Genomic DNA, 23,020 nt, shown 5'->3' with positions numbered 1-23,020 from the left:
CGAGAAGGACTTTTCTTAAAGCGTAGATAGACCAACAATTAGAAATACAATGAAACCTTAGCATATATCAAACAATTAAACAATGCAACTTACCTTAGGTAGGGCGTATTTGGGGTGTTAATACCTTCTCTTTACGCTACCAATCTTCATACCTGATCTCTGAAACCAGTTAGGGTTCCTAGTAACCAAAAACTAGGTGACGACTTCCATTCAATTTTTTCACTGATAAGAGACAAGAATTCCTTCTCTCCCCATAGATGCCAAGTTAGACACGACCACACCTGATGAGGGTGGTGGACAATCGCCGCGACGCCGCACACATGCGATAGAAGTCAATCAAGAACTTTGATATCAGGGTCACTAAGTTTTGATATTATAATTTGAATTTCATGGACTTGATCAATGGTTAGCTTGTTGTCGGTAATCTCATACTCAAAAAAATTTAAACCAAGAAAATGATTAAAACATGATTAAAAAAGTATATTAACCTTGTTAATTTTTCATAAAAATAGTTAAACCAAACATATGTATTTTTAATTGTATTGATAATAGAAGAAAATCCAACAAACCTTGCTATGTTCTTTAACTTCCGAAGCAGGTTTATATAAATTTAGAAAAAAAATTAAAAGAAAATGCCAGACCTATCCCTTTCCTGATCAGGGGACCAACCTCTGGCATTGATAATGAGATTGAATGGTAATAGGTAACAAAACAATATGCATCTTTTCATGATTATAATATTTTCAGCGCACAGGCCACTGAAGAAAAAATCACTAGCAATAATAAAAAAGGATTGTGATGCAAGAGAATAGAGGATTTGAATAATCAGACTGTGAAAAATATGGAAGATATATTTATAGAATATATGAATAGATACAAGTGGCCTATACGGTCTGAGTCAACTATATTTTTTTTTTTTACTGTTAAATCATACTCAAATATTATTAAGAAATACTTTTGCTCTTGTTTTATAACTTTATAATGGAACTAGAATATGCAATAATTTGGTTATGGTAACAGTCAACTGACTTGGCCTCCTAGCTCAATCACATGCAATCATTTTTTTTTCATCAAATAAGCACTTCGTGAAATTGAATTTACTTATACAACTAGAGCTAATTAAAATATTAAATAAATTTTGTATGGGACACCTTATCAGAAATATTTTAATTTAATTTAATTTTTATCACGTATAGTTATATACCAAAATTGAGACTTGACTTTTATAGAAGCCAAACTAAGTTGACTTTTAACAAACTACGAGACGGAATCATAGATTATAATTATTATGTTTTCATTCATTTTATATCAACAACCAAATCATAGGTTTAATATCTTGGCTTCCACGGCAGGTTGATACAAAATATGAGAGATTTTAAATTGTTTTTGAAGTTTGCTAAACCTAACTATATTAAAATTTAGAAATTAAAAGAATAGATAAAAAAAGACCGTGTTGACTTGGTAATATAAGAATTAACCCAATTAGCAGTATAATCTGAAATCTCAATTTTTTGGATCTAAATCCAGTCAGAGTCTAAGACACGGTCTCATGAAACACTTGGACTAGGTCTAAGAAATTTTAGATTAGAGGTGAGCCTCTTCCTTAAAAGTGCCTTTGGAGTGTTGGAATTGTAGATCTAAGCTGCCTCTTCCATTATCCTCTTAAATATTACACGCATAAATAGATATGGAGCAGACTCGCCGGGCTGCTGTAGCTTATTATGAACATCTGCCCGCTAAGACTAAGAAATTGGCCAGAAAAACTTTCAATGCCATGGATGAGAACGGAGACGGGCAAATTAGTCTACGTGAATACGTGGACTACCTCAAGAAAAACAAAGCCACGGATTTCACTCATCAGAGCTTGTTTACAGCGCTGGACAAGGACGGCAATGGAAGCTTGGATTTTGAGGAAGCAATCGTACGTCTTGTACTACATCATGCAGAGTGGAAGGGCTATAACTTGCCAGTCTTGTAAGACGTTCTTGGCAGGAGCATACTTCAGTTGCTCTCAATGTTTCTTCAATCATGATTCAGATAGCACCTATGAAATTTGTTGTGCTTGTTATGGTGGTAAAAATTTCACACACCACGATGATGCCATCTTCTGCGATAACTATACCTTACTACGTCAAAGCAGGAGCGTGATACAAGAGGTCCCCATAAAGGCAATTAATTTTAGAAACTAAAACATATAATTTTTTCTTTACTATTTATACTCTACATTTGCCTAAATTCACTGATACCTCATTGTTTATGGAGCATTACTTTTTTTTTTTTCATTTTCATAATCAATTTTGTTTTTGCAATTTCAGCCACAAATGTTATATTGTCATTTTATTTGTTGAGATTTTCTTTTCTTGACATGCTTTCTCAAATTCAAAGTGTCTGGGAAAATTATAAAATTGAATTAAAGATAAATTTAATAAAATAAAATTTAAGGTTATAGTCTTAAAAAATCAGAGCTTTTTTCATTTTCATGTGAAAAACTTTATTTTGGTCTCTGTGATTTTAGGATTTTCAGTCACTATTCTAAACTTCATTTTTTAACACTTTAATTCTTGAGTGTTGAGGCGATAGAGAAACTCAGTAAAAAACAGGAATGATAGTGAAAGAGACTTATTTGGAGTCGTGGGTTCATTTTACAATGATGAGTGCCATTGAGGTTTGGGAAGGTTATTTTATTTGTTTTTTTTTTATTTTAATGATTAGGATGTTTTTTAATTTTTATTAAAAACATGTTTATTAAGATTTTTAATATGTTTCTTCGTGTTTTCAAGTATAGTGATAAAGAATTTAATGTCTTGTTGTCCTAATTGTTGGCTATAACAATACATCATAATCATCAAAATTTGTTTTATGGTTTGCATGTTACCAATTAGTTTCACGTAATTTACCCATAACAGGACATTAGTATCTAATCATCATGCTTTGTTATCTTTAATTTCAGAAGCGAAGAAAGGTGCTTAAATCCCATAAAAAGAGACTGCTAGTTGCAGAGATAACTGTTGGTCTTGCAGGCATAACTGTTGGTGTTGCTGATCTTGCATCAAAATCTTACTGTAGCATTATGTGAAATAACCAACGATGCATTTTATCATAAGTCAAATGCCTCCAATAGTACAGTAATTGCTGATGAGGTAAGAGGAAATGACTGGAAACTCTTCAAGAAAAGCTCACGTCCAGTAGAGAATAAGCTCAAGTTACTTTTATGGAGTTGTATTTTTTGTGTTGCTATTGTATTCTCATGCATTCGATCTCCATATTCTCATGTGTGCTTTTGGAGGGCATTGTGAATTTTTACTTTAATCTTAAGCTGTTTTTGTGTAAAATCTAAGCTTGGAAATGGATACCGAAACCATACACTACTTAAAAAGTAGTTAAAAACAAAAGATAAAATTTGGCTCAGTTGTTCATAAAATTAACATCAGACATAATATATAGTTGCCAATAGATGAAAATCCAACCAACACTGCTATGTTCTTTAACGTCTAAAGCAGGTTTATATAAATTAAAAGAAAATGTCAGACCTGTTCCTTTCCTCATCAGGGGACCACAACCTCAAATCTCCATCTCCAGTGAGATTGATTGGTAAAAGGTAACAAAACGACAATGGCCTCTGGGCTAGTTGAACAAAACAACATGTATTATAAAAACAATTAGAATTTTTTATATGATCATTGAATCATACACAAATTTCACCAAGAAATACTATAGGCATTGTTTTATAATGAGACTAAAACATGCTGGGTTGCATGGTTTGATCAGATTTGTAGATTGGAATAGTCAATGGCCTCTGGGCTAGAAGTAGTGTTAGAAGTTGCTGCTAAATTTCCTAGGAAATGCAATTTCTTTAATATATACGTACAGATAGCAATGTGCAACACTAACATATCGATGGTTAAAATGAAAAGTGTTTTCTCCACTCAAAATCTTACATTTTTCTTTTCAGTGAAAAACACGTTCGGTTGATTTATTTGCCTTCTAGCCCAATGACATGCAATAATTTATTATTTTCATAAAATAACCATTTCGTGAAATTAAATTTATTTCATATAAACTAGATCTAATTAAGATATTAAAATAAACTTTGTGTGGGGGTAAGAAAGTGCTCAGGCTTGTTTGTGTTGTGCATACTGGACCGAAAGCAAACACAAATAAAAACACAAACAAGCAGATTTATGTGGTTCCCCAAAACTAGGTACGTCCACGGAGGCAGCAGATTGTATATTATTGAAGGAATGATACAAACACTCAACTCAACCCAATATAACCCTACAAAACCGAGTGTTTCACTCTTACACTCGGTGTTTCTCTCAAATCTGCACTTGCACTCACTCTCACAGTTGCACTGTCTTCCTCTCTCTGCACACACTTGCACTGTCTCTACACTACACTATGCACTCTCGTCTCTGTCTCTATTTATACAAGAAAGAAGAGCCTTGGCAGTAACCCATGTGCAGCCTAATAAATACCAACCAGCTACTACAAGAAGAAAGTCATGGTGGTTGGAAAAAGGTTGACAAATTTGCTACAAATCTCCACCTTGGCAAGATTTTTCCATCCAGTCCTCGTGATTAATCAATGCTGCCTCTAATGCGCCATATGGCGCTGCACCCTGAAGGTGCTCAACACCGAGAGATGTTGACCAAGTCCAAACAATGTTGGAACTTGATCCCTGAGACACATTTTGTGAGCATGTCAGCTGGATCATCTGCGGTACCAATCTTCTATAGCAGAATATCCCCTTCATCCACAATTTCTCGAACAAAATGAAATCGAACATCGATGTGCTTGGTGCGGGAATGATGAACCTGATTTTTTGCAAGACAAATAGAACTTTGACTATCACAATGGACATCCACGTGCTCTTGAACAATTCCCAAATCTTCAATCAACCCATGTAACCAAATAGCTTCCTCGAAAGCTTCTGTTACTGCCATATACTCTGCCTCAGTTGTTGACAAAGCTACTGTTGATTGTAACGTTGACCTCCAACTTACAGGCCCTTTAGCAAGTGTAAACACGTAGCCTGTTGTGGAACGACGCTTGTCTAAGTCACTAGCATAGTCCGAGTCCACATAACCAACTAAATTTTGTCCGAGTCTATCATCCCTCTCAAACTTCAAACCAATATCAGTTGTGCCATGAATGTATCGTAGAATCCACTTAACTGCCTACCAATGACCCTTTCCCGGATCATGCATATACCTGCTCACCATACTGACAACATGTAAAATATCTGGTCTCGTACAAGCCATTGCATACATTAATGCACCAACTGCATTTGCATACGGAATTTGAGCCATATGCTTGCGTTCTTCCTCTGTGCGTGGAGACATTGAAGCACTTAGCTTAAAATGAGGAGCTAAAGGTGTGCTTGCAGGCTTGGTCTTACCATCTACCCCAAATCTCTGTAGAATTTTCTTCAAGTATTGGGTCTCTGTCAAACAGACTGTGCTTTTCTTCTGTCTCTCTAATTCTCCATGCCAGAATCTTCTTAGCTTCTCCAAGGTCCTTCATTTCAAACTCAGTTCTCAGTTGAGCTTTTAGTCTATCAATCTCCACCTTGCTCTTCGATGCGATCAACATATCATCCACATATAAGAGCAAGTAGATGAAAGAACCATCAAGAAGTTTGCGAAAATATACATAGTGATCAAAATGACTTCGTGTGTATCCATGTTCTGTCATGAACTTATCAAATCACTTATACCATTGACGAGGAGATTGTTTCAATCCATACAATGACTTCTTCAGTTTACAAGCCCAATTCTCTTTCCTAGTGACTTTAAAACCATCTGGCTGAGACATGTAAATTTCCTCTTCCAAATCTCCATGTAGGAAGGCAATTTTCACATCAAGTTGGGCTAACTCCAAATCAAACTGTGCAACCAAGGCTAACAGAATACGGATTGATGAATGCTTAACAACTGGAGAGAATACCTGATTATAATCTATCCCCTCCTTCTGAGCATAGCCTTTTGCTACCAATCTTGCTGTTGCTACCCAATTTTTGACCCATATTTTGATAAATTTTCAAATAAAAATAAATAAATAAAAGATAATAAAATAATAATAATAATAAGGGTTTACATGTGGTGATAACATAAAGCATCACGACTAATATCAAGGAAGCAATATGTCAAGGAGATAATTACTGAATCATATATAATTACTGCAATATAAAATACCATAAATATATCATTTGATTCGTGCTGGTTATGGAAAATAATCATACCATAGATATATGATTTGATTCGTGCTAGTTATGGAAAATAATCACTACAATATAAAATACCATATATATATGATTTGTTGGTGCTGGTTATAAAAGACAATCTCTGTAATAATTATTGCAATATTTCCTTGAATAGCACATGTAGAGATTTTCTATATAAATGAAACTATAACCATAATAATAAGGGAAGAGAAAAATATTGACGAGGGGGTAATTTTTCAGAAAGAGAGAAAACACAAAGAAAAACCTAAACGTATCCTCTCTAGCAAGGAAGCCGTAGCCCTTCCCTCCTCTCATCTTTTTAAAAACGAAGCAATCACCCCCCTGATTTTAAAAAGAAAACAGAGATCTCTCTCTGGCCAGACACTGTCCCCTTCAGCTCTCATCAACACAAACCTTTTTCCCTCACTGGAATCGACTCCCTCTTTGGTTCACCTGTTGCTCTCCCTCTCAGCCACAAGACAGCCACCACATACTCCTTTCTCCTGTCACAGCCCCATATCTCTTTTCATAGATCTTCCCCTTCCCTCAGCAAAGCTTTCCCTTCCTGTCAGTCTAAAAAACATCCCATAGCCGCCCATCAACACAAACTTTCAGACTCTCTCTCGACCACCCACCTTCAGCAGCACACTGCCCTTTCCATCTCCATTCTCAAAACCGAAACAAATCTTCCCTCTATCACCCGAACAGCAAGAAAACCAAAGCCTCATCCTCTCCTTCTTTCTTTTTGGCTTCTCCCCATCACCACCAGATTCTCCCCCCACGATCCAACAACCTCTCTTAAGATCAGCCAAAACCATGAGCCACAAGCAGCGTCAGCAACTTTGCTTCACATTCCAAACAGACAGTTCTTCTCTGAGTCCTGCACCAGAACGCAGCCGTCTCCAGCTTCAACAGCGGCATTGTCTTCAGCCCCGGCAGCCATCGCTGACTCGCAGCCAACAGCAGCAGAGGGGATTTTCACTTCTGCCATAGTTTGCTCCTCCAGCAGCATCCTTCTCTTCCTTCCAGAGGCTGCACGTAGTAACAACGAAGGGCCACCATTGAGACAATCATCTTTCAGCCAGCATACCTGTCTCCACCAGGAACAGCGAGGAGGGTCGTCCTTCGTGAGCAGCGCCCGACCGTCTCCCTCCACTTCTCCTCCAGCCGCTGCTTCGCCAGGTAAGCCGTCTCTCTTCTCTTTCAGTTTTTTTTAAGTAAAGAATTTGGCACTGTGCGAAGGTAAATTATTTACCTTCGCACTGTGCAGTGCATGTGTGAGTAATTCACGCATGCAAGCTGCAACAGTGCCCAGTCGGGTCACTGGTTTGGGCCAGTGACCCGGCTAGGGTTGCTGGGTTCAGCCTAGCCACATGGGCCAAGCTGGACCCAGCCTAAAAAAAACGAGTAATATTGTTGTTTTTCTCATGTATTTATTTATGGTTTTGTTTATTTTTTATATTGTGGAAATACAAATCTGGTATTAAAATACCCGGTTTTTCCACGAAATGTTGCATATATATATATATATATGTCTGAAAAAACAAAAAAATGTTTTCTTGTGTGTCGCATACGGCCAATACTCTAACATGTTTTGAACGTTTTTTTTTATATAAAAAAACAAATATTTGAAGTTTCAAAAATGTGTTTTTACATGGATTTCTTAAACACAATAAAAAATTATTTCTCTTGCATTTCTGGATTTTACAACATGTTTGTAAAACTACGAAGGATATTGGCCAATATTCCAAAAAAATACAAAAATCTTATTTTTGAGGGAATTCATCTATTATTCACCATTAATGTTTGGATAAAGAATTCCTAAAGGGATGAATATCCAAAATATTATTGGGAATAACTTGTTATTATTCATTGTTAATATTTGGATAAAGAAACCCCCAGTGGTAAATATCCAAAATAATTTTCTAGGAATAATAAGTCATCTTTCAATTTCTGACTCCACGGTTTACGAGCTGTGAGAGTATGGAACACCAAGGCAAAAATAGGCTTTTAAAGCACCTTGAATTTTCTTAGATTTCTAAATTTTTGTCCCTCCTCCTTGTGATTTACGAGTCACAAAACTCTTGAAATACTAAAGGAAAAATGAGCTTTTAAAGCACATGGAATCTCCTTATATTTCTATCTTAATAAATTTAATCTGAATCAAACACAGATTTCAAGAGATCTGCATTGATTCTCATTGGTACTTTGTAGACATATCTAAGGGTGTGATCCACATTGACGAACGGTTATTTCTTTTTAAACTTTCAGCCCAAATCCATTCATCATAGCAAAACATATCCTAGGAAAACACCAACACCATAGCAATTATAAGGCAAACCAAACACCAAGCAGCTTACCTTAGGTAGGGCGTACTAGGGGTGCTAATACCTTCCCTTTACACAACCAATCCCTTGCCTTAGAATCTCTAAAAGATCAGTTAGGTTTCCTAGTGACCATAATACTAGGTGGCGACTCCCTTATTCAAAAAACAAACAAAGGCCCCGAAATCAATCAAGGATCGCCGCGATGCCGCGCTCCGCTCGTGAGGATGCGATAGGATGGCGACTCCACTGGGGACCCTAGGACTAAGCTTGGTAATTGTTTTTTATTATGCTATGTGTTGTTTGTTTTACTATGAATGATACTTTGTTTAAAAGCTTTAGCATGCATCTTTACATTATGTCATATATGGTATAGTCATGCATCACTTTATTATTATTATCTTTTTGATTGCACACACATTTAACTTTAAGTTAGGTGGGGGACTAGCAGCTTGCCTTATAACTTGAGTCAAGGTTTAAGTTTGTGTAAACCCCAACTCTTTGCTAAGTGTTTAGACTGATAGTGATTGGTACATATGACATCCCACTATCTGTTGAACCTCTATATTGCCTTTACAAGGGTGATCACTAGGACAACAAGAGATCCTTTTTAGAGACCAAGTAGTAAACCTACTTTATATCTCACATAAAGGAACTAGAACCTATCCTTAGGATGTATGCTCCATAATATCGTTTTGCAGCCAAACAAGCCTAAGCTCAAAACATCGTGAATCTCAAGACGTTCATTCAAAAGCTAGCTAAGGGAGACATGTTCCAGAATTGGGAGACCCAATAAGCTCCATTGGTGTTCAAAATTTAATCAACAATGCTTGTTTGATCATGATATTGTGTTGTTTGCCTTTTTCACCTTTTTAAATCGAGTTTCCAAATGTCAATTGGATTTTTATCCTTGTTTTTTTAGCCAAAATTTTCCTTTTAATAAGATCATGCATTTTCAAAAGTTCATCTTGATGTTTTTACACATCACTTTCCGTTTTCAAAGCTGATCTTTCATAACAACACCTGCACTTTACACTTAGAATGAATGGCCGAACTTTAAAAGAATACATATTAGTTGTAGAAGAAGAAGAATGAGAGGGAAATACCATTAGGGGATTCACAAAAATTAATAAGAACAACATGAACAAGCTTGGAAACCCGCTAAAGAGGAATTTGAAACCATAGATGTGGGCAATGAAAAAATTAAGAGAGAGTTGAAGATAGGGACTTTGATCACCCCTAAAGAAAGAGAAAAGTTAATTGCACTACTCCAAGATTATGTAGATTTTTTTTCCTGGTCCGACAAGGATATGCCTGGTTTGTATAGGATACCACTAGTAGAAGGATGCAAATTGGTTAAGCAAAGGTTAAGAAGGACCAATCTGAATGACTTGATCAAGGTAAAGACATAAATTGAAAAGCAGTGGAATGCTGGTTTTCTAGAAATAGTCAAGTATCCGCAATGTGTGTCCAACATAGTGGTAGTACTCGAAGAGGAAGATAAAATCAGAGTTTGTGTGAACTAGCCCTAAAGACAATTTTTTCCTATCACACATAGATATGTTAGTTGACAATGCTGCTCGTAGCCCCATATATTCCTTTATAGGCGGGTTTTCGGGCTACAATAAGATAAAAATGGCGTAAGAGGATAAGGAGAAGAAACCTTTGTAACACTATAGGGAACCTTTTGCTACAAAGTCATGCCATTTGGGTTAAAGAACGTTGGGGGCACCTACCAAAGGGCCATGTTGACTCTATTTCACGACATGATACACAAAAAGATTGAAGTATACGTGAATGACATGATTGCTAAATCTAGAGAGGGAGAGAATTATGTCCAAATATTGAAGGAATTATTTGAAAGATTAAGGAAGTACAAGTTGAGGCTTAACCATGCAAGGTGTTCATTCGAGGTGAAATGTATGAAAGTTGTTGGGATTTATGATGAGTAACAAAGGGATAGAAATGGACCCCGGTTAGGTAAAGGCTATTCAATCTATACCAACTCCCAAGACTGAGAGGGATGTAAGAAGGTTCTTGGGAAGGTTGAATTACATTGCTCGGTTTATATCCCAATTAACCATAACTTGTGACTCAATCTCCGATTGTTAAGGAAAAAGAATCTCAGAATTTGGAATAAGAGTGTGAAGAAGCTTTCGAGAAAATCAAGTAATACATATTGAATCCACTCCTATCTATCAAGCTGAATTGCAAAATGGCAAGTTCTACTAGTTGAGTACGACATAGTATATATGACAAGGAAAGCCATGAAAGGAAGTGTTATTGTCGATCACCTTGCCGACCATGCTAGGGAAGATTATGAGTCATTAAAATTTGACTTTCCTGATGAAGATGTGCTTTCAGTTGAGGAAGGGAAATTTGATTGGTGGACTATGTACTTTGATAGTGATGTAAACGTATGTGGTAACAGAGCTAGTGCAATGATAATCTCTCTTAATAAAAAGGAGTATTCGGTTTTAGTTAAGTTGCAGTTTGGGAGTATGAAGCTTGCATTCTCGTTTTAGAGGTTGCATCGGAGATGAATATTAGAAAGATAAATGTGTATGGAGACTCGATTTTGATTATTTTCCAAGTGAAAGGAAAAGGGCAAACCAAGGAAGAGAAGTTGAAACCTTACCAAGAATACCTGTTTAAATTGGCTAGAGAATTTAAGGAAATAAAGTTCACCCATCTAGTAAGGGAAGGAAACCATTTTGCTAACGCTTTGGTCACGTTAGCTTCTAAGACTTTGAGGAGGTTGGCAATGGATTTCTATCTTGATAGGAAAACTTCGTATAAAGAATATCATTTGAAAGAACTTTGTTGAGATGTTTGGATGACATGGAGGTAAAAGTGGTGAAGAAATTTATGGAAAGAGATTTGATCTGTTGATATGGTCCACTAGAAAAGATTATAACTAATAAAGCCTAGAACTTCAATGGCAAGATGATAATAGAACTCTGCGCTAAATGGAAAATCAAGCATTCCAATTCCTCGCCATATAGGCCAAAGATGAATGGTCTGGTAGAAGCTGCTAACGAAAATGTCAAGAAGATTATTTAGAAGATGGTAGTCACCTACAAGGATTGGCATGAGATGTTGTCATTTGCCCTTCACGCGTACCGCACCGCAATCCGAACTTCAACAAGAGCCATCCCGTACACTTTGGTATATGGAATGGAGGCAGTGATGCCTTTAGAAGTGGAAACCCCCTCATTAAGAGTATTGGTAGACTTTGAGTTTAGAAGAGGTGGGATGGGTAAAAGTTAGATATGAATAGTTGAATTTGATCAGTAAAAAGAGGATAGCTGCAATCTATCATCATCACGGATGACCAAATCATATGATAAGAAGGTCCGACCTCGAGGATTCCATGAAGGAGATTTTGTACTGAATAAAATATAGCCTCTACCAGGAGAAGATCAGAGTAAATGGACACCAAACAATAAGGGCCTTCACATGGTAAAGAAAGCGTTCTCGGGAGGAGCTTTATTGTTATCTAGAATGGATTGAGAAGATCTAGTTAGACCTGTGAATGCTGACTCTATAAAGAAATACTATGCTTCCGGATCCATAAAATAAAGTTCGGCTATGAATTCTCTCAGTAAAAAACCTTTTCTTCATAAAGCGCATGATCTCATAGCATTCAAAATCTTTTACTTAAAAAAACTATTTTTACACATGACTAAGAAGATGACTCCATCAATTCTCAAAATTGGAGGGATCCAAACCAAATTTAAACCTGATAGGTTTTGTACACCACACTAGGGGGCAAAAAGTCCACATAGGGGTCTATTAGTGAACCAAAGCTCAAAGGGGTATCATCATATAACTGTTGAAACACCTTTTATGAGAGTTGCTTAAAACAAAATATGATGATTGCATTAAAAGTTTCAGTTTTCATGAATAAAACCAGATCCTTTGAGTTTTCCTCTGAAAATAATTTCTTAAAAATGGAAAAAGACGATTAAAACATGTGCAAAAGTATCATAAAAGACTATTCAATGGAGCAAGAAAGGGCCCCATAAGAAACTAGAGATCTCTTCACCAAGCATAAGAAGGATAGGACATATAGTGCATGGAGCATATTCCAGTTCAAGAGGATAGGTCGGGCAAACAAATGGAAACAGGAGCTCGAAGAAGGCTACAACGAAAAGGGGGACCTAGGTTTCCAAAAATAGGTAAACAAAACTACGGAAAAGAATTTGAATTGTGAACCAGCATTGCTTCATTCCTCGAAGTAAGATAATTTCTTTTGAAATTCAAAACAGGTAGGTCACCCATCACAATGAAAGACCCCAAATCTCAAGGATCGCCGCGACGCTGCGCTCCGCTCGCGAGTGTGCGACAGGATGACGACTCCACTAGGGACCCTAGGACTAAGCTTGGTAATTGTTTTTTTTATTATGCTATGTGTTGTTGTTTTTTTTTTTTTACTATGAATGATACTTTGTTTAAAAGCTTTAGTATGCATCTTTACATTATGTCATATATGGTATAGTCATGCATCACTTTATTATTATTATCTTTGTGATTGCACACACATTTAACTTTAAGTTAGGTGGGGGACTAGCAGCTTGCCTTATGACTTGAGTCAAGGTTTAGGTTTGTGTAAACCCTAATTCTTTGCTGAGTGTTTAGACTGATAGTGATTGGTATATGTGCCATCTCACTATCTGCTGAACCCCTATATTGCCTTTACGAGGGTGATCACTAGGACAATAAGAGATCCTTTTTAGAGACCAAGTAATAAACCTACCCTATGTCTCACATAAAGGAACTAAAACCTATCCTTAGGATGTATGCTCCATATTATCATTTTGCATCCAAACAAGCCTAAGCTCAAAACATCTTGAATCTCAAGACCTTCATTCAAAAGCTAGCCAAGGGAGAGATGTTCCAGAATTGAGAGACCCAAGAAGCTCCATTGGTGTTAAAAATTTAATCAACAATGCTTGTTTGATCATGATATTGTGTTATTTGCCTTTTTAACCTTTTTAAATCGAGTTTCCAAATGTCAATTGGATTTTTATCCTTGTTTTTTTAGCCAAAATTTTCCTTTTAATAAGATCATGCATTTTCAAAAGTTCATCTTGATGTTTTTACACATCACTTTCCGTTTTCAAAGCTGATCTTTCATAACAACACCTGCACTTTACACTTAGAATGAATGGCCGAACTTTAAAAGAATACATATTAGTTGTAGAAGAAGAAGAATGAGAGGGAAATAACATTAGGGGATTCACAAAAATTAATAAGAACAACATGAACAAGCTTGGAAACCCGCTAAAGAGGAATTTGAAACCATAGATGTGGGCAATGAAAAATCAAGAGAGAGTTAAAGATAGGGACTTTGATCACCCCTAAAAGAAGGAGAAAAGTTAATTGCACTACTCCAAGATTATGTAGATTTTTTTTTCCTGGTCCTACAAGGATATGTCTGGTTTATATAGGATACCACTAGTAGAAGGATGCAAATCGGTTAAGCAAAGGTTAAGAAGGACCAATCTGAATGACTTGATCAAGGTAAAGACATAAATTGAAAAGCATTGGAATGCTGGTTTTCTAGAAATAGTCGAGTATCCGCGGTGTGTGTCCAACATAGTGGTAGTACCCGAAGAGGAAGATAAAATCAGAGTTTTTATGGACTTTAGGGACTTAAACTGGACTAGCCCTAAAGATAATTTTTCTCTATTACACATAGATATGTTAGTTGACAATGCAGCTCGTAGCCCCATATATTCCTTTATGGACGGGTTTTTGGGCTACAATAAGATAAAAATGGCGCAAGAGGATAAGGAGAAGAAATTTTTGTAACAATATGGGGAACCTTTTGCTACAAAGTCATGCCATTTGGGTTAAAGAACGTTGGGGGCACCTACCAAAGGGCCATTTTTACTCTATTTCACGATATGATGCACAAAGAGATTGAAGTATATGTGGATGACATGATTACTAAATCTAGAGAGGGAGAGAATCATGTCCAAATATTGAAGGAATTATTTGAAAGATTAAGGAAGTACTAGTTGAGGCTTGACCATGTAAGGTGTTCATTCGGGGTAGAGAATACCTATTTAAATTGGCTAGAGAATTTAAGGAAATAAAGTTCACCCATCTAGTAAGGGAAGGAAACCATTTTGCTAACGCTTTGGTCACGTTAGCTTCTATGGCTAGAATAGACTTTGGGCATAAGGTACAGTCGATACGCATTAATATCAGAAATAACCCAGCTTATTGTTGCTCAGTTAAAAGAGAAATAGCTGGAAACCCTTGGTACTATGATATCAAGAATTTCATCCAAAACCAGACATATCCCATGGGGGCATCCACAATCAACAAGAAGACTTTGAGGAGGCTGGCAATGGATTTCTATCTTGATAGGGAAACTTTGTATAAAGAAAATCATCTGACGGAACTTTGTTGAGATGTTTGGATAACATGGAGGTAAAAAGTGGTGAAGAAATTTATGGAAAGAGATTTGATCTGTCGATATGGTCCACTAGAAAAGATTATAACTAATAAAGCCTAGAACTTCAATGGCAAGATGACAATAGAACTCTACGCTAAACGGAAAATCAAGCATTCCAATTCCTCACCATATAGGACAAAGATGAATGGTCCGGTAGAAACGAAAATGTCAAGAAGATTATTTAGAAGATGGTAGTCACCTACAAGGATTGGCATGAGATGTTGTCATTTGCCCTTCACGCGTACCGCACTGATTAGTACTTAAAAGTGCATTTTTATCAAGGTTTTATATCATCATTTTGCACTTGAAGTATCAATAACTCCTTAACTAAAGCATGTTTTATAATAACATATCTAATACTATAAGATACCTTTAATTTATGGTAAATGTTCATCTTAAATGCAGGCCTGTCACATAAATGAAAGAATTGATTGATGAGTTAAAGTACTGAAATTGAAAGGATAAAGAGATGGCCAAACTTAGAAAAGAGATGCTGGTGTAGTCCAAACTGGAACACTATTCGGTAATTGGGTCATATCTGGAGCTGTAGATCTTGGATTTAGGTCCATTTTATATGGATGGAAAGATAAGACATAGGTCTACAACTTTCATGTGGAGCCCAAGATTTAACAAGGCCGTTTTCAAGTCCAAATTGTAGCAACAACGAAGAAGTCCGAATCTGTCCTGCAGCCTAGACACTGTTCAGTGTTCAACCCATATCTCGAGTTCTAGAAGTTCAAATGATCTCAAATTTTTACCTTGGAAAGATGAGACAATTTCCTAGAACTTTCATGATTTAAGTTTGTTCAAATTATGACGTCATCAATGACGTTTTTGGCAGACAAGAAGATAAGAATTGTCACCAAGTCAATATGTGGCCACCCACTCATCAATTAGTCAACAAATCAATAGTTCCAAATTTTGACCTATAAAAGGAGGCATTTGCCATGTATTTAGGCATCTTGGTTTTCAGATCAAGATCATGCTCTTGCTCTCTCTTTATATTTTGTAATGCTTAAGTTTTGCTTATATTAATTTCTTGCTTATGCTTTTCATTTCCTTTCCTTGTTTATTTATGTTTCTTTCTTTCATTATGTGTTGCTAAGTTAATTATGTCAAGGTGAAAAGGATACACTAATGGTGCAAGAATAAGTATAATATAAACTTAACATGGACCTTAATGTTGGATACTAACATGCTTTATATTTGTTATCTTGTTCACTTTTAATACTTTGCTTGTTAAATGGTTAATCTAGATTTATGTTGTATAGCACTTGGTACAACAAATACTTAGCACTTTCATAGCCCATACTGTATGGTATAACCGACACCTGAGCTATGAAAGGAACTTGATTTGTTGTTAACATAAGTTATAATCATGAATGCCTGACAACATTTACAAGTATTAGCATTATTCGAATAAGATAATTAATGTAATCATGTTAACAAATCCGATTGGAACCTCCTTTGTGTGTGGTTTCCAGTTGAGTAATAAAAAGAGTTTATACTATACTTGTTTGAAATACCATTAATGGATCCTCTAACCTTGATAATTATTTTTATCCTTGTTTAATCCTTACATCAATATCACATCTCAAAGCTCTCTTTAAACTTATTATTATTGCTTTTATTGTTATCTATAATTTATACAATTAACCTCCATGTGGTTCGACCCCGGTTTTGCCGGGTTATTTATTACTTTGACACTCCTGCACTTGGGAAAAGACATCAATCTTTTGGTCGTGTCACGCACTGCAATCCGAACTTCAACAAGAGCCACCCCGTACACTTTGGTATATGGAATGGAGGCGATGATGCCTTTAAAAGTGGAAACCCTCTCATTAAGAGTATTGGTAGACTTTGAGTTTAAAAAAGGTGGGATGAGTAAAAGTTAGATATGAATAGTTGAATCTGATCAGTAAAAAGAGGATAACTGCAATCTATTATCATCATGGATGACCAAATCATATGATAAGAAGGTCCGACCCCGAGGATTCCATGAAGGAGATTTTGTACTGAAGAAAATATAACCTTTACCAGAAGAAGATCAGAGTAAATGGATGCCAAACAATAAGGGCCTTTACATGGAAAAGAAAGCGTTCTCGGGAGGAGCTTTATTATTATCTAGAATGGATTGAGAAGATCTAGTTAGACCTGTGAATGCTGACTCTATAAAGAAATACTATGCTTCCGGATCCATAAAATAAAGTTCGGCCATGAATTCTCTCCGTAAAAAACCTTTTATTCATAAAGCGCATGATCTCATAGCATTCAAAATCTTTTACTTAATAAAAAAAAATGTTTTTACACATGACTAAGAAGATGACTCCATCAATTCTCAAAATTGGAGGGATCCAAACCAAATTTAAACCTGATAGGTTTTGTACACCACACTAGGGGGCAAAAAGTGCACATAGGGTCTATTAGTGAACCAAAGCCCAAAGGGTATCATCATAGAACTGTTGAAGCACCTTTTATGAGAGTTGCTTAAAACAAAATATGATGATTGCATTAAAAGTTTTAGTTTTCATGAATAAAACCAGATCCTTTGAGTTTTCCTCTGAAAATAATTTCTTAAAAATGGAAAAAGACGATTAAAACATCTGCAAAAGTATAATAAAGGACTATTCAATGGAGCAAGAAAGGGCCCCATAAGAAATTAGAGATCTCTTCACCAAGCATAAGAAGGATAGGACATATAGCGCATGGAGCATATTCCAGTTCAAGAGGATAGGTCGGGCAAACAAATGGAAACAGGGGCTCGAAGAAGGCTACAACGAAAAGGGGGACCTAGGTTTCCAAAAATAGGTCAACGAAACTACGGAAAAGAATTTGAATTGTGAACCAGCACTGCTTCATTCCTCGAAGTAAGATAATTTCTTTTGAAATTCAAAACAGCTAGGTCACCCATCATAATGAGATCATCATTTTTTCTGGGTAGGTCACCCATTAGAATGAGACCATTCTCCATCTTTTTTTTTACCTGGGTAGGTCACCCATTATAATAAGGCCATACTTCCCCCTGGGTAGGTCATCCATAAGAATGAGACCACTCTTCCCCTTTTCCACTTGGGTAGGTCACCCATCACAATGAGACCATTTTTTCTGGGTAGGTCACCCATTAGAATGAGACCATTCTCCATCTTTTTTTACCTGGGTAGGTCACCCATTATAATGAGGCCATTCTTCCCCCTGGGTAGGTCACCCATAAGAATGAGACCACTCTTCCCTTTTTTCCACTTGGGTAGGTCACCCATCATAATAAGACCATTTTTTCTAGGTAGGTCACCCATTAGAATGAGACCATTCTCCATCTTTTTTTTACCTGGGTAGGTCACCCATTATAATGAGGCCATTCTTCCCCTTGGGTAGGTCACCCATAAGAATGAGACCACTCTTTCCCTTTTCCACTTGGGTAGGTCACCCATTAGAATGAGACCATTCTCCATCTTTTCTTTTACCTGGGTAGGTCACCCATTATAATGAGGCCATTCTTCCCCTGAGTAGGTCACCCATAAGAATGAGACCACTCTTCCCTTCTCTCCACTTGGGTAGGTCACCCATCACAATAAGACCATCTTGCATTTGGCTAGGTCACCCGTCATAATGAGACCATCTTTCATTTTTGGGTAGGTCACCCGTCATAATAAGATCACACACACAATTTTGTATTGCTTCGGATTAAAGGAGATCGCCAAATGGGATCTCAATTAACCCAACCACACATATAGTTTAGCTTTGGTTAAAGGGAATCGCTAGATGGGATTTCAGGTTGACCAAGTTACACACCGACTTTGCTTCGGGTTAAAGAAGATCACTAGATGGGATCTTAGGTTAACCCAATCAAAAGGGTAGGTAGCCCGTGAAAATAAACCAGTGTGAATATGTGGGCAGATCGCCCCTGAAAATAGATCAGGTTTGAGTGTGTGTGGGTAGGTCGCCCGTGAAAATAGACGAATTTTCTTTTAAAAAAAAAGGGCAGGTCACCCATGATAACGAGACCATTTCCTTTTAAAAAGTGAAATCTTTGGATGAGTGGATCACTCAGCAAGCAAGGAATACTTTTTTTTCTTTACAAGCTTACTATGCAAAACATTGAGGAGTTTTGCCTCGTAAGCATTGTAAAGAGAGGGCATCTGTTGCTACCCAATTTTGACCCATATTTTGATAAATTTTCAAATAAATAAATAAATAAATAAAAAATAATAAAATAATAATAATAATAAGGTCTCGTACAAACCATTGCATACATTAATGCACCAACTGCATTTGCATATGGAATTTGAGCCATATGCTTGCGTTCTTCCTCTGTGCGTGGAGACATTGAAGCACTTAGCTTAAAATGAGGAGCTAAAGGTGTGCTTACAGGCTTAGTCTTACCATCTACCCCAAATCTCTGTAGAATTTTCTTCAAGTATTGGGTCTATGTCAAACAGACTGTGCCTTTTCTTCTGTCTCTCTGAATCTCCATGCCAAGAATCTTCTTAGCTTCTCCAAAGTCCTTCATTTCAAACTCAGTTCTCAGTTGAGCTTTCAGTCTATCAATCTCCACCTTGCTCTTCGATGCGATCAACATATCATCCACATATAAGAGCAAATAGATGAAAGAACCTTCAAGAAGTTTGCGAAAATATACACAGTGATCAAACTAACTTCGTGTGTATCCATGTTCTGTCATGAACTTATCAAATCACTTATACCATTGACGAGGAGATTGTTTCAATCCATACAATGACTTCTTCAGTTTACAAGCCCAATTCTCTTTCCTAGTGACTTTGAAACCATCTGGCTGAGACATGTAAATTTCCTCTTCCAAATCTCCATATTGGAAGGCAGTTTTCATATCAAGTTGGGCTAACTCCAAATGAAACTGTGCAACCAAGGCTAACAGAATACGGATTGATGAATGCTTAACAACTGGAGAGAATACCCATTATAATTTATCCCCTCCTTCTGAGCATAGCCTTTTGCTACCAATCTTGCTGTTGCTACCCAATTTTTGACCTATATTTTGATAAATTTTCAAATAAAAAAATAAAAAAATAAAAGATAATAAAATAATAATAATAAGGGTTTACATGTGGCGATAACATAAAGCATCACGACTAATATCAAGAAAGCAATATGTCAATGAGATAATTATTGCAATATAAAATACCATATATATATTATTTGATTCGTGCTAGTTATGGAAAATAATCATACCATAGATATATGATTTGATTTGTGCTGGTTATGGAAAATAATCACTGCAATACAAAATACCATATATATATGATTTGTTGGTGCTGGTTATAAAAGACAATATCTGCAATAATTATTGCAATATTTCCTTGAATAGCACGTGTAAAGATTTTCTATATAAATGAAACTATAACCATAATAATAGGGGGAGAGAAAAATATTGACGAGGGGGTAATTTTTCAGAAAGAGAGAAATCACAAAGAAAAACCTAAACCTATCCTCTCTAGCAAGGAAGCCATAGCCCTTCCCTCCTCTCATCTTTTTATAAACGAAGCAGCCACCCCCCTGATTTTAAAAAGAAAACTGTAACATCCCCCATTTCTGGGATAAACAACAATCTCATGTCATTAGAAAAACAGAGTAGTTAATTTTTTTTTTGTATATATATTCATGGTCTTCGTATTAACATCTACCAGAATTTCGACGGGGTCCCCCCTATACCGGAAGGTCCCAAGTTACTGACATGTAACTTGTTTACACTTCTAACAGTTCACATCTCATACTTAATTCCCGACCCAATCATCCTGGGTTTCAATTCCACAATTATACTCACACCTATCAACCATAATATTTATGATATGGATTATATAACAAAATATCATTATGGATGGATAATTAAATAAATATAAATACATAGATATGAAATATGGTTATGTGAAGTACAACGTTAAATTCATCCAATCAAATTTAAACATTTATTATACAAATTAAGTTATACAAACATTTTCATGTTTATAAAATACAAGGGTATACTCCCTAGAACCTAGATTTCAAGAAGGGAATATAAGCTAGGATCTACTCCTGTCTTGCATGCGATGATCCTGAAACAAAATATATATTATTGCAAGGTGAATATCACAATAAATATAACAATATGAATATCTAATAATTTCAACAGGGTAACATGCGTTCATATTTCATTTATTTCTCCCTTCTAGTTTTTTTTTTAATTTAAAATCTCTTCCTTATTCAAACTATTAATAACCATTCCCTCAGCCACTATCAACCTTCATTCTAGACTTTATAAGATCAACGTGATTACTTTTGCTTATCACATTACCGATACCAATTTCATTGGTATCGCATCACCACCCCATAGGAGTTGATGTAAGGCGATCCCCTTACCCGGGATCCTAACATACACTAAATGTATGCTGGCCAATACATGGTGATCCCCTTACCTGGGATCCTAACATACACTGAATGTATGGTAGCCAATACGTGGAGATCCCCTTACCCGGGATCCTAACATACACTAAATGTATGCTAGTCCATTCGTGGCGATCCCTTTACCCGGGATCCTAACATACACTAAATGTATGCTAGTCAATACATGGTGATCCCCTTACCCGGAATCCTAACATACACTGAATGTATGTTAGCCAATACGTGGAGATCCCCTTACCCGGGATCCTAACATACACTAAATGTATGCTAGTCCATTCGTGGCGATCCCCTTACCCGGGATCCTAACATACACTAAATGTATGCTAGCCAATATATGGTGATCCCCTTACCCAAGATCCTAACATACACTAAATGTATGCTAGACAATACATGGTGGTCCCCTTACCTGGGATCCTAACATACACTCAATGTATGCTAGTTTATGCCTCAAATCACACTTCTCATATTTCCTTTATCAGTGATAATTTCATCACTTGGCAATTCACATAACAACTTTTCACTTTGAATACACATACATTCAGTAATTCACATTTCACATCAATAATATATTAAATCATGGAATTTAACTAGAAAGCATAGGTGTGAATCACCTACCTGCAATAGAAGCTCTACTCGTGCTCCCCTGCTGCTACTGTTGCACCACGTCTGTGGTCCCTCCTACAAATCACAGGTTTATCTCATAAATTTTCCTCACTCAAGGATATGTTTTATAATAACCACATCAACAACCACTAAGTCTTTCTTTCAGTCATTTCTTAGTTCTTTATGTTTTTTCTCATTTCACCCATTATTACTGTCGTTCTTTGTCCAATCCTAGTTATCATTCCTTTCTTTATATTTGGACTATCACTGTCCAATTGTTACTGCCTTGTTTTTGAACAGTTACTGTCTGCCCTCTTCTCAGATTTTTAACTATATCTGGAGTTATAAAACTCTGATTCAAGCGAAATTTGTGGCGTTGGAAAGGTAAGACATGAGGCTACAAGTTCTATGTTTTGAAAAGAACTCAATTCTGCTTCTAAGGTAGTCAAAATCGGTAATCAACAAACACTTGGACCGTTACTATCGAACTGTTACTGTCCATTTTTAAACTGTTACTGTCTGACCTCTCCTTATATTTTTAACTATATCTGGAGTTATAGAACTCCGATTCAAGCAAAATTTGTGGAGTTAGAAAGGTAAGACATGAGGCTACAAGTTCTATGTTTGGGAAGAACCCAGTTCTGCCTTTAAGATAGTCAAATCGCTGATCAACAAACACTTGGACCGTAACTGTCCAACTGTTACTGTCCATTTTTGAACTGTTACTGTTTGACCTCTCCTTAGATTTTTAACTATATCTAGAGTTACAGAACTCCAATTTAAGCGAAATTTGTGGCGTTGGAAAGGTAAGACATGAGGCTACAAGTTCTATGTTTTGGGAAGAACCCAGTTCTGCCTCTAAGATAGTCAAAATCTCTAATTAACAAACACTTGGACTGTTACTGTCCAACTGTTACTGTCCATTTTTGAATTGTTACTGTCTGACCTCTCCTTAGATTTTTAACTATATCTGGAGTTATAGAACTCCGA

General features: G+C 36.4%; 1 protein-coding gene and 1 pseudogene across 1 annotated transcript in view; both read left to right on the top strand.

The window, feature by feature from the left end:
* LOC133668106 (uncharacterized) overlaps positions 1–23,020 on the top strand; it is a 54,680-nt gene that overhangs the window by 11,850 nt on the left and 19,810 nt on the right. The gene's annotated exons all lie outside the window — the stretch shown is intronic.
* Positions 1,523–3,332, top strand: LOC133668833 (uncharacterized; annotated as a pseudogene).

The sequence above is a fragment of the Populus nigra genome, chromosome 11 (assembly GCF_951802175.1).
Source record: "Populus nigra chromosome 11, ddPopNigr1.1, whole genome shotgun sequence".
Lineage (NCBI taxonomy): Eukaryota > Viridiplantae > Streptophyta > Magnoliopsida > Malpighiales > Salicaceae > Populus > Populus nigra.
Note: the sequence above shows the minus strand (reverse complement) of the source record. Positions and strands in the feature narration are given on the sequence as shown.